We start from the raw sequence: 13,860 nt of genomic DNA, 5'->3' as shown, positions 1-13,860 counted from the left end.
AGGTGCAAACAATGTTCCTTCTGAACAATTAACTTAAAAAAAAAAAAAGATTAGCACTAAGAGAAATATACAAAACAGGCATGTTTGTTGAGCAAGAATGTACAAATTATTGGTTCATTTGGAGCAAAAGTAGCAAGAAATAATCCTTTTTTCTTATGGGATCCAAAATGGACCGAAGTGCTAGGTCCTGCCATCCTACTAAGGATTCCATGGAAATAACTAACTGAACAATATAGAAAAAAAAAATCTCAGCCTATAGCTCTTACAATCAAAAAAGGGAATAGTCTCAGAATCATATTACGGGACAGTTAGCAATGGTCTTCTACGTTAAACCTAATGTTCATAGTTAGACCACTGAAGCAGCCTTGGAAATATAAAAAAATCAAATAGATCTCATGTTGCCAAGCTGCAAAATATACTCCAAATAAGTTCTTTTTTCTTACTCTGCTCCTTCTCATGCAGATCAGTTCCTGACAGATCCTCAGAGGTTGCTTGAGGACATGCAAAAAGACACAATACATAAAAACTCCAGGGATACTAGAGTGTCCCTCTGTGGTTACAGAAGCTCTCTCAGAAAACAATTTCTTAGTGCTTGGTAAGCAAGAGGTTAATAGCCTATAAAAAAACACCTCTAACAAAAATGTTATTTCAATTGTATTACATTTAGGAGCCCTGAGGGTCACGGGGTAGATAATCAAAAAGGACAAGGAGGAAATTAAAAAAGGGAAGAAGGCAATCAAAAAGGGCATTTAGAAGGACCCATAATCCTCCATAGGAAGAATACTAATTATACTACTGCATCATCTTATAATTAACCCTGATCTAAATTTTTTTTTAAGTTGTAATAACTTTCACATGTACAATGATTTGATTGCTAATTCTTGCCACTCTTTTCTGAACAGCTATTTTAGTTTTGGTAGCTACCTTTTATGTAGTAGTTTAGCTCTCATTTATAAAGAAGTAAGATAAAATATTCAGTTATTTGAACTATTTTGTCATCAGCCATTCCGATTATCGTCTTGGCTTCCTTTTATTCTGACAATGGTGGGTGGTACACCCACTCAATTTTTTCCCCACAGAGTCTCTTCTATTTAGGTGTGAAATTAATCTCTGGTACAAATTGGTGTGTTGTACCCATTTCAGCAAACTTGGCTATAGGTCTTTACAATGTCTTCCATCCGTATTTCATTTACTAAACATGGGATATTGTCATAGGTAGCAAACTAAATTCTCAACATACTTACCTTCCATGGCAGACCCCTCCTTGTGCTCACGACCATTCTTGGGCAACTGGGCACACATCATTACGACATTTCTGATGACTTACAAACAAGCCTGAGGTTTTACCGAGCTGCAGAAAATAAGCAAGCCTCAAAAGGTGCTTTCCCTTGGATGACGGCTAGTCATTTATGTACAAAGCTAAAATTCCCAAACTGGCTTGAGATTTTGATATGTGCAAAGGTTTCACAAGAAAATCTGGAGCAAGAAGATCTAAGTAGTAGATGACTCTACAACTGGTCTGGAGGAACAAAAAGATCCAGCAATAAGCCTGTCTGAAGTCTGCCCTCAAAAGAAGGCATCTACAGATGTCACTTTTTTTTTCCTCCCATCTTTTGGATTCATTCTAGTCATTACACACACTATACAGATATAAAAGCAGACCTGCTCCCCTCTTAGATTCAGATGTATAAATAAGAACATGTATCATCAGAAATCACTGCTGAACAAATTTTCATAGTGCATATGAAGTTTTCCTCGTCTTCTTAAATTCCTTCATTATCAGTAAAATCTTGCTAATTAGTTCTTAATGGTCAATAGATTCTCACATAATTAACATCTGGAGAGCATCATTCCCAAAATCAGGCCCAATCAAAGGACGGTAGTCTGTAAGGCTTTGCCGATACTGCAACTGAAAGAAGCATGTTTTTAAAATATTTTAACAATCACTTGAACTCAGAAAGATAGTGACCGAGGGTTTTGACTTCTATTGTGGGAAAATATTGGCTGCACAGAGATCTGGAGACTATTCTGTGATCAGCATGTACTCTCTGGACAAACACATTTCTCCTCTGGAGAAAACAGAAAACACAAAAGGCAATCTATGTGATTGACACTAATTTCCTTCTGGCTAACCAAAAAAAAGTATTATTTTCAAAGCAAGAATTTAACCCTGGTTAAAAGGCCAAACTTTACTTTTTAAAGAACAGACTTAAGTCCCACATCAAGAAACTTTGTCTAGGTGTGGTAACATTTCGTAGGGAGCCACTAGTAGCAAAATTTCTTTTATCAGTTATGACGTTTGACTAAGAGCTATTCTATCTTCAAAGAAATTGGGCAAGAACTGAGCATCTCAAAATGTGAGTAGGCTCTGAAAATCTCAGTCCTTTTTGATTCCTTTTGAAGCCCTGTCTTAACCTAACTGCACATTCTCAATCAATATTTAATAATACAAAAGCAGTATCACCCTGAGGCATTCAATATTCTCCTCTATTTTCAATGTGATAATATTTAACATAGCCACTGAATCATTTGAATTGATAGTTGCATTCCTCAGATAATACTAGTTAAATTTGAAGGCAGCTTACGCTTCTAATACAGTCTACAGCAGCAGGCAGCTGAAACTGGGAGGTATAAAATGTGAGAGTAATTATTATTTAAGGCATCAATTTCTCTGTGTTATTCAGAAACACTGACTGCAGCTGTAGTGATTTTTTTTCATATGAAATTGCCACACTTGTCTGTGCTTTTTCTTTTTGCCAGTTATCTTACAAGGTAGTAATGCCCACAGCAGTGAAATAAAGCACAGAATCATCTTATTAATGATCTGTCATTTATAATGCCTTCATCTTGTCATAATACAACAAATAATTAAGAGCAAATATAGTAAACAACTAACACTGAAACATCAGAAAAGAGCAAAAATGGTCATCTTGTAAATGAACTCGAGGTCAGCTTTGAATGTTGAGCAAGCACACCCCATTATGCCCACCCAAGCTGTGCACTCACAACATGCAACTAATGATGGAAAGTTTTCGTTACTAAAAGTTTAGCAGTTGCATTACCACTTCGCATTAGACTTTTGCCCTGGATAACTCAACGTGGTGCCTGCTTAAGCAGCTGCACACTCCACAGTCAGACTGAGTAGATGAGCAGAGTAGATTAACAGATTATCAAGGAATTTTCTGCCTTTTTTCTGCCTCTTTTCTGCTAAACAGAGTCCTCTTATTACATTGCCAGGAGCCTGACACTGAAATATTTTGCTGTGATTGATATAACACTAACATACCGACACCAAATAAAGATGAGTTCACCTGCTTGAACCACTGTATTTATAAACGTAGCAAGAATACCTAGATAGGGCAATGGCCACCAAGAGACTAACAGCTATTGATTTTAAGTCACAGCTACTAAAATAGCAGCTTCATCAAAATGAACAATTATTAATTTCAGTTAAAGAATTTGAGAAATCACATCACATTTGGTAAAAACTAGAAAATAACAATGTTAGAACACCAACTCGCATGTGTCAGGAAACAAAAGTGAAAAAAGTTACCCAGTATTTTTTGGTGTATATATATAAATAGTGGCCAGATCAATTAAACGGCTACTCTTTAAGAAAAGGATTATGTTGACTTCCCTGGACAAATAAAGGCCACTATACAGAGATATGCAGGCTAACAGGGAGAAAAATTTGCAACTCCACGTTGGAAATGTTCTTCAATGTTTTAAAGCTAGCTGAAGTAGAAAAAAAATCTTTGTTTTAGAACAGGGACGATTAAAACACAGCTCTTCAGTGGCATCCTGGGTGGGGCCCAATCCAGTGCCATTCCCTGGATGCAGTGCAAGTATGCTGCTGAGCACCAGCTGCCACAAGCACCCCAACCACAGCACAGTTCTCCTCAAGCTGCTGCTGCTGCACTGTCCTGTGTTGCTATAAGAGCCCAGAAACAGGGCTCTCGGAGGAGGATGTTGTCTCCTGCTCAGGGACCATTTCCAGATTTCGTCCTTCCTCAGATTCCAAAGGTATGTCTTCAGGTTCACAGGAAAAGAAGGTCATTACTATATGGTTTATGGAATGAGGAACTGTCTGGAATACAAGCCTGGAATACTAGTCAGCTAAGCATAGACCAGAGATATGCTCAGGGAGTGAAGGAACCTCAAGAATCAAAAACGCCAGCCTATTAATCAAAGGTGGGAGATTTGTAGATATGTTAACCTTCTGTTTCTCTAGCATTGCTAGATTTGAAGACAGCTACATCATGTCATGAAATGTACTCTTCAGCCACTCTGTTTACAGAAGCAAATCAGCGTGACCTATAAACAACTGAGATACACCTCGATCTCTCTGCGTAGGAGAAGAATTTCAGCCTCTCACTCCATAATATGCAGATTACACCTGAGTGAACTATTCACAGAGAATAATCTTCACAACAAATTCTCCCTTTTTCCTAGTTATGAATACACTTTGATGAATTCGCTTGTGATTTAAAAGAATTTGACCTTTTAAAAGAAAAAGTAAACTAGCAAACTATTGCCATTGCACAGGCAGGACTCAGTATCACCAGTATCACAGATACTGAAGAAAGCCACATGCTTTCTCATTTAATCATGAGGGACTGTTCCTATTCCCTGACTAACATATACGTTTGTAACTGAAGCAGACCACTGAAGGACAAGAGCTGATGGCTGACCATCCTTGGTTCCTTCAGGAGCAAATACAGTATTGAGTTACAATGATACTCACCAGCTAGATGAATGACTTCTACAAAATTGCTGGAATTTAATTACTGGAAAAGACTGAGGCCATTTTAATACAGACTCAAGCCAGTTTTAAAGGGCACGTAGAGAGAGACATGATCTCAGATATTCAGAGGACAGCTAACCCCCTCAAGTGGAACCACTTACCTAGCCAAATTCTGGTTTTGAGTGGTGTGTTACTCATTTCACCTGGAGATTATTTTACAGTTTGGGAGTGAGACTCAAGCCCACTTAGGCTGCTTATAAAACACATTCCACATTCTCTACATTTCATTCCCACTCAATCAACTCTACTTGTCAAATGGGAGCAGCTTCTACAATCACCAGTGCAGTGAGAAGGAAGGTGAAACACAGGCTGTGCAAATGCCTTGAAACCAATGCATGGGGCCAGGCATTAAGGAAGTTTCAAACAGAAGCTGTTAAACAGGAAATTATGCTCTTTTCACTCAGACAGTCATCACAGTTCACAGCATCTTACTGCATTTAGCAAGGTATGGACACTGAAAAAAAAAATCATCTGAATCTTTTACACTATTGCCATTAGTAATAAAAAAAAAATGAAAAATGCATTCCAGGATTTGCATCAAGTACTGTTAAAACCAGAAAGATCTTTCCCCTGAAGGACTTAACACTGGAAGTGCTTAGATTTCTGTAAGATAAGAGGCAAGCGTGTAGTTATAGATACCCTCAATGTGCATAACCAGATATAAAACCCACTCGAACTAGATCTGGAACAAAAGACAGCTAATTGTGTCTTGCAACTTCCTCTTCACCAACTTCACTTATCTAATATGGTGAGAATATAAAAACAGTATGAGCATTTCAGGGATTTGTTGGAAAAAGAACTGACAACAAAAAATAAATGTTCTGCCCAAGAACATTTCGAATGCTCAGTGCTTTTAAAAATAATATAAAAAATCATTTCACATGAAAAGTCAACTTCATTGTTCCTCTCTTGCACCGCCCAATGGTTCTGAGATAAACCCAGTTATTCCCAGTTTACCAAATCTCTTCCAGTGAATGAAAGATTAACACAAGCTATCAGGAACACAGCCCCCCCAAGAGGCAGAATGAGCAAAGTTAAACATCCCTGCCCCTTCAGCTTCACAACAAACGCAGGTCAGGTTGGGCCTACTTCTCTCACACGGGCTTCATCAGACAGACACACTGCATAGCAAATCATCCTGCACGACTTGTACTCATCTACTTCATGTTGTTGTATGTGGTTAGATATCAAGAGAAATTCCAATGGGACATACTACTTCACCTACATAGTCCAAACTGTCCCTTTGGCTGCCTAACCTCAAATCATCCTCTGCTCATCATCTGTCCTGTTAGAAGTAGCCATAAGACCATATCTGCAAAGACTATAATCTGCAAGAGTATTTTCCCACACTTTTTATAGCTTTAAAGCACTCATTTCAAAATGATTTCCACAAATGGTTATACTTATAGGCTTTATGGCATGTTCCACTGATCATTTTATGAGATGTTCACATATTTGGGTGCAGAGAAACCAGCTGTCTTATTTTCAGCCCATGATCTCTGTGTGACTGCTTTCTTTGAGTCTTTTTTTCCTTCAGTTACACTGCACTGACTTTGGGTATGTTTTTCTGCAGGAAACTGTAATTCATTCCTGAATATACATTGATGAACCAGTCAAAACATATATCTGAAAGTGAAACTCGGTCTGACAAGAAAGGTTAAGATGGAAAAAAAAATCAATTATTTTACCCCGAGGCTTTTTTTTTTTTGGACGGGGAACACCTCAGATCATGTAAGTACTCCATTTGGTAGGGTCTATTTTATAAATTACCATCAGACTTTCAAACAAAGGTCACAGAACTCTCTCAATAATGCTAAATGTTAAACCTCCCAGTGAAGGTGGAAACCACAACACAAGCTATAAATTTAAAAGTAAAATTATCTTACACAAAAGTAGACTAATAAATAACTTCAGGGGCATGTAAAGTAAAAACTGATATCGTGCATGAACTTTGTCCATTTAAAATGCAAAACTCTCACTCAGTCAAGGCTTAGAGTTTTGTCAGGAAAAGAGATTAATATTCCTTGATGTGAACTGGAGCCTGAGAAATCATTAAAGGCAGCAGCAACAATACCGTTAGGCTTTGTCAAATTCAGCACAGCCTATGTGAAGTGCTCCTCTTTGAGTGAACAGAGGTAAATAACAATAATTGCTTTGTTAGACTGCATGCCAGAAATAAAGCCTTTTATACTTATGCAGAGTAAAAGTCAAAACCACAACAGGAAGACTCAATTTCAGCAAACAGACTGTAATGAAATAATGCTGGTGGTTCTGCTAGCCAGAAGCTTACTCGGGCCTTTGAAATGGTAATGTCCTTCACTGTATAATGGAAATCTAGTAAAAGAAGAATCTTGTTACACAAAAACATATATTCTTTAACAGATACATCTATTTTCCCTGACAGCTCTAGTTTCAAGTTAGATTCCCTTCAGCCTCTTCTGCTCCTAATTTGAAGACTACCCACAAGGTAACCAACATTTGCTAATCCTATTGGACTTTACAAGACCCCAACTTGCAAGGAAGCTGCTTTTTCTCCATCACCTGCATCGCTTCTCAACATCTCACTCAAATGTCATGATCTTGCACACGCAAGGGAAGTCTTCATCGCTCACGTACCTGTGGTAATAACCCCTTATCTTCTCCTTGCCATGCTCTGCTTCTTCCAAGGAGTTCTTTAGTTTCAATTTTAATAGCAAGCGTTTGCAAGGTCAGTTCATTGTGAAATCTTCTAAGAGGTATTGTTTTTCCATCACCAATTAATTTCTGAAAGAAACTAGGCCACCATTAGGCTGTAACAATTTTTTGGGCATTAAATTGGGCGGCATCCTAGCCATTTACATTTATAACTCTCTACCTATGTGCCCCACATTATACTGCTTTATGCGACAGACAATCTATCTACTCGAATAAGCAGCTTGGCTCTTCAAATATCAACAAAAGAACATGTTACTCCTAGAACATGTGCTTTCGCTTTTCTGTACACTATCTGCCACAGTCCCAATCCTAATTAAAAACCACCTTAGGCTAAAAGAAGAACATAAAGTCAAGTGAATTCAAAATGTTGTTTAGATCCAGCCATGATGACTTGGCAAGATAAATGATTTGCAGCCAGCTCCAACAAAGAGGTCAGAAATGGAAAGGGTTTGGAATCTACTCCCAGAGCCAGGTCCCATTCAAGCATCTGAGAAGCTCCGTGGGTTTTCAGGGGCTTCAGGTACTCTTTTTCGTGACAGAACCTGGCTCTGTAACAAAAAAAAACCCTAACATACTGCCCTTTTATCATGCCTGAGATGATGTTTACATAAAAAAAAAGTGTGGTGCAATGGGAACATGTCTGTAGAGTAAAAAAAAGTTTCCAATGACAACTCCAACACCCACAATGTACACATCTATGCCAATGGGGGTTATTTCAGACCAGCTCTAGGCCAGTCCCATGGGCTGGATGTTCACTGGTGTTTGGATGCGTACTGGGTGCACTACTACAACACACCTGGCAATTTAGTTTCATCTGAGAAGAATCCCACTCATGCACTCCAAGAATGCTTCATAGTGGAGATGATTGAGAAATTTATATCAAAAGCACAATCCTGTTCCAAACTAGAACATAGACACAGACATTAGTGGAAGAAGTTTTCTTTTAGTCATCTTGTTAACAACTGTTCCTAGAAGTTGTGTAACTACCCTTCTGCTCATAGCTATGCAAGTATTAACTGCTGAAACATCACAAGTCCTAGATTATTCCTGTTGTTACAGCAGCAGTGTCTGCTTACCACAAAAAAAAAAAATCATGTTTCTTCAGTTGTGGATAACCTGATGCATTTTCTTCTTGTAAAACTAGCCTTCTGTTGACTTGAAAAAAATTCTGCTTTATTTGAACAATATATTGTTACTCTCTCTTCATAGCAGTTTGAAGACAGACACTGACTTCCTGCGTACCAGTGGTGCTCAGTCAAGAAGAATGTGTAGTATGAGAAAAATGTCTATCCTCATTTCAAAACCTCTCCTAAAAATCAAACTTCAAATGGAGAATAGCAGCATATGTGATAGAAGGTCATTACAACATAACTTACCAAAACATGATTCGGTAAGTCTGGGCTGGTGCTTTGTCATATAAACAGTAAAACACCTTTGAATAATGGCCACTATTTAAAATCAAATTCAATCACGAAAGCACAGCTGCTAAAATTGTAGGCTGACAGAAAACAGTGGTAAGTGATAGAGAGGTTTTTAATATTTCTTATCAATACTTTCAGTGAATGCCCTTTTAGTCAGAATCGCCCAAGTTACTACATACAAATAGGTATCTTAAATCGTGTATTTTGCCTCCCTCCTGGCAACAGCATGGGTCTTATCTTGGACTTTTGTAATACTATGTCTTCAGTTCAAAGCCTACCAGCAGACAGGCCACCTATTCTGGGTTATTGTGACAGTGGCTGATTTGATTCTGTGGGTGATGTGCAGACTTCAGTTAGCTAATGCGATGCATGGTATGAACACAGTAATTGCAGTGAGTAAGAGGCAGATATGCTTGTGAAGGATCAGGCGCGCCAAGACCCATTTATTATCACTGCTTGTAATTTTCTGCTGATGCCGTTTTCAAAGGTAATTTGGCCCACAATGTCCCTTAGCAAAACGTAACCCACAGATGAGTATGTTAATCCCTAACAATGTTTGTAACAGAGAGACAGAAAGCTATAGTAATGAGCTATTACAGGGATCTTAAAGGACAGGCACCTAGTGGAAAACTGCCCTGTTTCAATGGCAGAAATGTTTGGGAGGCACCTTCTCTCCCTCCTGCTGCAGCAAGACCTCATAGAAGTATCTTGACTATGGTTATTTATAAATACCACTTATTAGGGCACTACTTCCACTTCATGTTTAAGAACGCAGCAAAAATTACCCACTGTTAGCTCAGTCACCTGTGCAGCACAGCACAGAAGAGACAACATCTGGCCCCCTCTTTGGTCTACAGCTCAACACCATCTTTCTCTGCACTCCTTGAGAAACCAACCACATCATTTCCAATCCAGTGGGATTTTTTGGCTATTTTTTGAAGCAACCCTTGATGCAATTCCAGTTCCACTACAAATGCAAGGACAGCTGCTTTTACTTTTTCTTCCACATTTTACATCTGTTACACAGAGTTTGGACTGCTGACTTATTTGAAGATACAAAACACCACCAACTGAGGAAGCATCCTGTAGGCTAGTCTAGTCAGCCCACAACAAAGGCTCTGCTGTGCTGCACACATATTCACTTTGTGGGCTCAACTGTACCGATCTGCACTCTACACAGTAAGGTATAGGTACACTTAAGACATTGACTAAGCAGGTCCTGGGAACAGTAACAGCTCATCTACATACTTCTAGCTGCAGGCTGCCAAGGAGTCCCAGTTTCATGTCTTCACTCTCCCCTAATCTCCTTCTCCTCTTTTACTTTCCCTTAAGATTCCTGTGGGCTTATCCATCTCCTTTTCCACAATGGAATCTTGCAAATTAGCTCTGCACAGAGAGGCCAGAAGAAATTAAGTAACACTGCTGCAGGTGCATCCCCTTCGCACCTCAGATCACTATGACATGCTTTCACAACCCCGAAGGCATATGACATTTTTAGTGTTTTGTGAATGCTTTTCTGAGCCTGTGACGCCTTTTGCTGAATGTTTCATTTCACAACTCTGGACTTTTTGCTTATCTGCAGCATCTTACTGGTTCCTTCCTGGAAAATTCTTATGGATGTTTGACTGGATATCAACAAATTCTTTTGATCTCCTATCTTCTCCAGAAAAAAAGTCTCCCTCTGCTTGCAGGAATCAAGTCCCTTTTTAGTTTAACAAGTTGGGGATTCATTGAGATGCTCAATGGAATCTCGTGGGGATATGACTGAGGAGAATAGGAAAACACTGCAAAAGTTCACCACACTACATCACTTTTCAAGGAAGTTCTCAAGGTTTTGCTTTCCTATCTGTGTAAAGGTGATGGCTCAGTCAGATTACTATGATCATTTTCAGTGTGGAAAGGACAAGGAGAATGACTGAATACGAGGATCAAAAAAAACCAACCAACCAACCAAACAACAACAACAAAAAAAAAAAACAACCAAAAAAACACAAGTGGGAGGGATAATTTGTGATGCTACAGTACTAATTAGTATCAAGAATAAAAGCCAAGGTCTCACAGCTCAGACTAGTTTCCATCAGGCCTTCAAATATATTGTTGTGCTTTGTAATTCCTCCTCTTCCATTTACTTCTACAATGGAAATCATGCTAAAGAGGTCAAAGCATGCTACACAGAACAGCTGTGTTCACTCATTTTGAAGGCAAGCTGGAATGCAGATTGCACTGTATCTACACAGCACGAACTACTGTTACATCAAAAATGAAAAGAAAAACCAAAGTGGGCTTCTCAAAAAGTTCTGTGCACTTTATATAAACAAAGCTCCCCATACGAGTTCCTCTAAATGCTGCCTGAGCAATTCGCACTGCATGGCTCTGCTATAGGCTGCAAAGGGAAACATCACACACAGCTGAGAATCACTGGTAAAAGAAAAACCTATGAATGTCTAACTCAACTACAAGGAAAAATCTCCACTGGAATGAAGGATGGGGAGGTTACGCTTTAGGTGATGGAGCTAACTGCACTCAAAAGATCTAATGAAACATCTGCCTGTAAGCTCATGATAATGACATTCAAAGACAAATTTTAGAGAGCGGAGCACAGGCCCATGCTTATTTATTCAACATTTAAACATTTGTTTACTCCCTGAGAAAGACGACCACCAGGATATGAAGTGCTAGTGTGAGATTTCATATTTAACTCTTACAAATGCAGACAAACATAGGAAGAACAAGATCAAACAATACTACTAGCTTCCATTAGAAAATCCAGCACCTCACAGCTTTCCATCCAAAACAGAAACATGAGATACATCAATAGCATTGCTAGACTGCAATGAACAAAAGCCCTCAGCTCCTAAACAGCTACATCTCCAGTGGTGTGAGGAAAGACTACTGGCCCAAGGGAATACTGGTAACTTAACCTCAGAAATTTTCCCACTCAGGTCCTGACCAACGATCTACTCCACTGACTCCTTTTCACTAACCAGAATGTTCCTTTCTGTTATTTCTGTCTGTTCCCAATCTTGTGATGTGATTAGAGTAGATGATTATGCTTACATAATAGTATCAAATTAATTTGCAGCAGAGCACAACAGCAGAGGAAAACGCTCGAGTTCTGAAATCTCCCCCTCCCCAGTTTATTTAAGTGACACCAGGGGATTATGGCAAAGTGGGTCAGTAGAACACTGCTGGGAAAACAACCAAAACATCAGGCCTGACCTTGTAAACGCGAGTGAGAGATCGCAAATAAAGACAGCAGTTTATAACGTGTTCTGTAACAAGAGCCACCAGGGTGAAGCACCTTCCTAAACACCTATTGCTATCCGAAAGTTGACAGACTTTATACGTCCTTTCAGTAGGGTGAAACATTTTGGAAATACCTTTGCAGAAGTACTGGAGCACAGACTTATCTGGAGTTTTACTTTCTGCTGGAGGATGCCTTCCTGCCAACAGTAAGTCATATAATTAATATGTTCTCACTGCTTTAAACAAAGGCAGGGGAATTGAACAAATACCACCTAATGCATGGTCCAAGAGACGTGACATGATCCATCTCAGTTCTCTGGCATTCTGTGTCTCTGGATGGTCCCTCTCTCACATACTGTACAATTTCCTACTGCTGGAATGCTGAGATGAGCATCGCGTTACAGGGTTATAACTATGTAGGTGCTAACCTATCTACATAGGACAAGACAGCCTTCTGATAGGTGTACAAAGACCTTTTCTGTAACTAGCAGATTTATACTGATTGTTGTGATAGCTGGCTAGATGCCAGACAGCAACCATTAACCAGGTTCATCACATTGTTCAGCTAGCATGGATGGTTTGTGATCACTGCTAACCCTGCAAAATACCCACAAATTATCTACCTTTCCCTTGGAAAAGCAGATGCTTCTTAAACAACTACTCCTTCAAGCTCACTGGATAAAAACAATTTGGGCCTGGGTCCAACTTCTCAGAAATATGTAAATGACTCCTGTTTGTCTTTTCTTCCTTCCAATGCAGACACCTACTTTCCATCCTAAATATTTTAATGGAGGTAAATTAACATAGCTTCTTCTGGTTTAACACCAGCTTCAGTTTTACACCTTGACATGCCATAGCAGCATCCTTTGTGCCTTGCCAGCTTCATAAGCTGAGGTAAGCACAATAACTAGGAGTGGTGTGAATTTGCATGCCACTGTTGCAAACTGTACTGAGCCAGTGACACTTTCTGCGCTTTGAAAAAGGCAGAATTTTAAAAAGGTATCTGAACTCACAAACATTCAAATTTTATCATGAGAAGTAAATCTAGGCCTAACTCCATTAGTTATTTAATTCCTTCCCAGTACTCTATTAAGAACTCCATTGTATATTTATGCTTTATCTTAAATATATGATGTTAAATAGGTAGATTTACTATGTAGTCACTAAATTCAACCTCCTCCAATATAGGTATAATCATACAAACATTCAGCTCTCACGGTCATTCTGCATGGCTGGAAGTTTAATTGCATTGTACCTACTTACTACATTTTATCTTGTTTGCAGTGGCACATTATGTTGATGTCCCTAGTCTTGTTCTTCACCACGGTAAAAAGAAAGGCCTTTTCCCATTTCTGGATCACATGAAATGACAGAAGCCCTCCGTTTAAAAATGTTAGCAGTGATCACGGTGATAAACAATGAAGACCATACAAAGGCAAGTACTTCACAATTGCTTCCTGAAGTGTTATAAGCACAACATAAGGTAGACATGCTGGAAGCATCATCTACAAACCTACCTCTCCTGCTCCTTCCTGTTTGATTTTCTTCCCTATCAACATTATAATGCTTTGATGAAATGCAAGTATGAATGCATAGACATACTGTAATTTGCTGTGCTTTTTCTTCCCCCATGTCTGTAATTTCTGCATAACTAAGACAACTTGTTGGTATTAATCTGATTTACACATAATAAGA

At 38.9% G+C, this 13,860-nt stretch overlaps 1 protein-coding gene and 1 long non-coding RNA gene across 5 annotated transcripts in view; one reads left to right on the top strand and one right to left on the bottom strand.

Moving 5' to 3' along the window:
• RORA (RAR related orphan receptor A) overlaps positions 1 to 13,860 on the bottom strand; it is a 414,152-nt gene that overhangs the window by 135,726 nt on the left and 264,566 nt on the right. The window lies entirely within an intron of this gene.
• On the top strand, positions 7,332 to 13,589 carry LOC136791710 (uncharacterized). The gene is made up of 4 exons (XR_010834267.1): positions 7,332 to 7,425; positions 8,708 to 8,888; positions 12,276 to 12,371; positions 13,450 to 13,589. It is a non-coding gene; the product is annotated as an uncharacterized lncRNA (long non-coding RNA).

Source organism: Anser cygnoides, chromosome 11 (assembly GCF_040182565.1).
Source record: "Anser cygnoides isolate HZ-2024a breed goose chromosome 11, Taihu_goose_T2T_genome, whole genome shotgun sequence".
NCBI classification, from domain to species: domain Eukaryota; kingdom Metazoa; phylum Chordata; class Aves; order Anseriformes; family Anatidae; genus Anser; species Anser cygnoides.
This window is presented reverse-complemented; position numbering and strand designations above follow the sequence as displayed.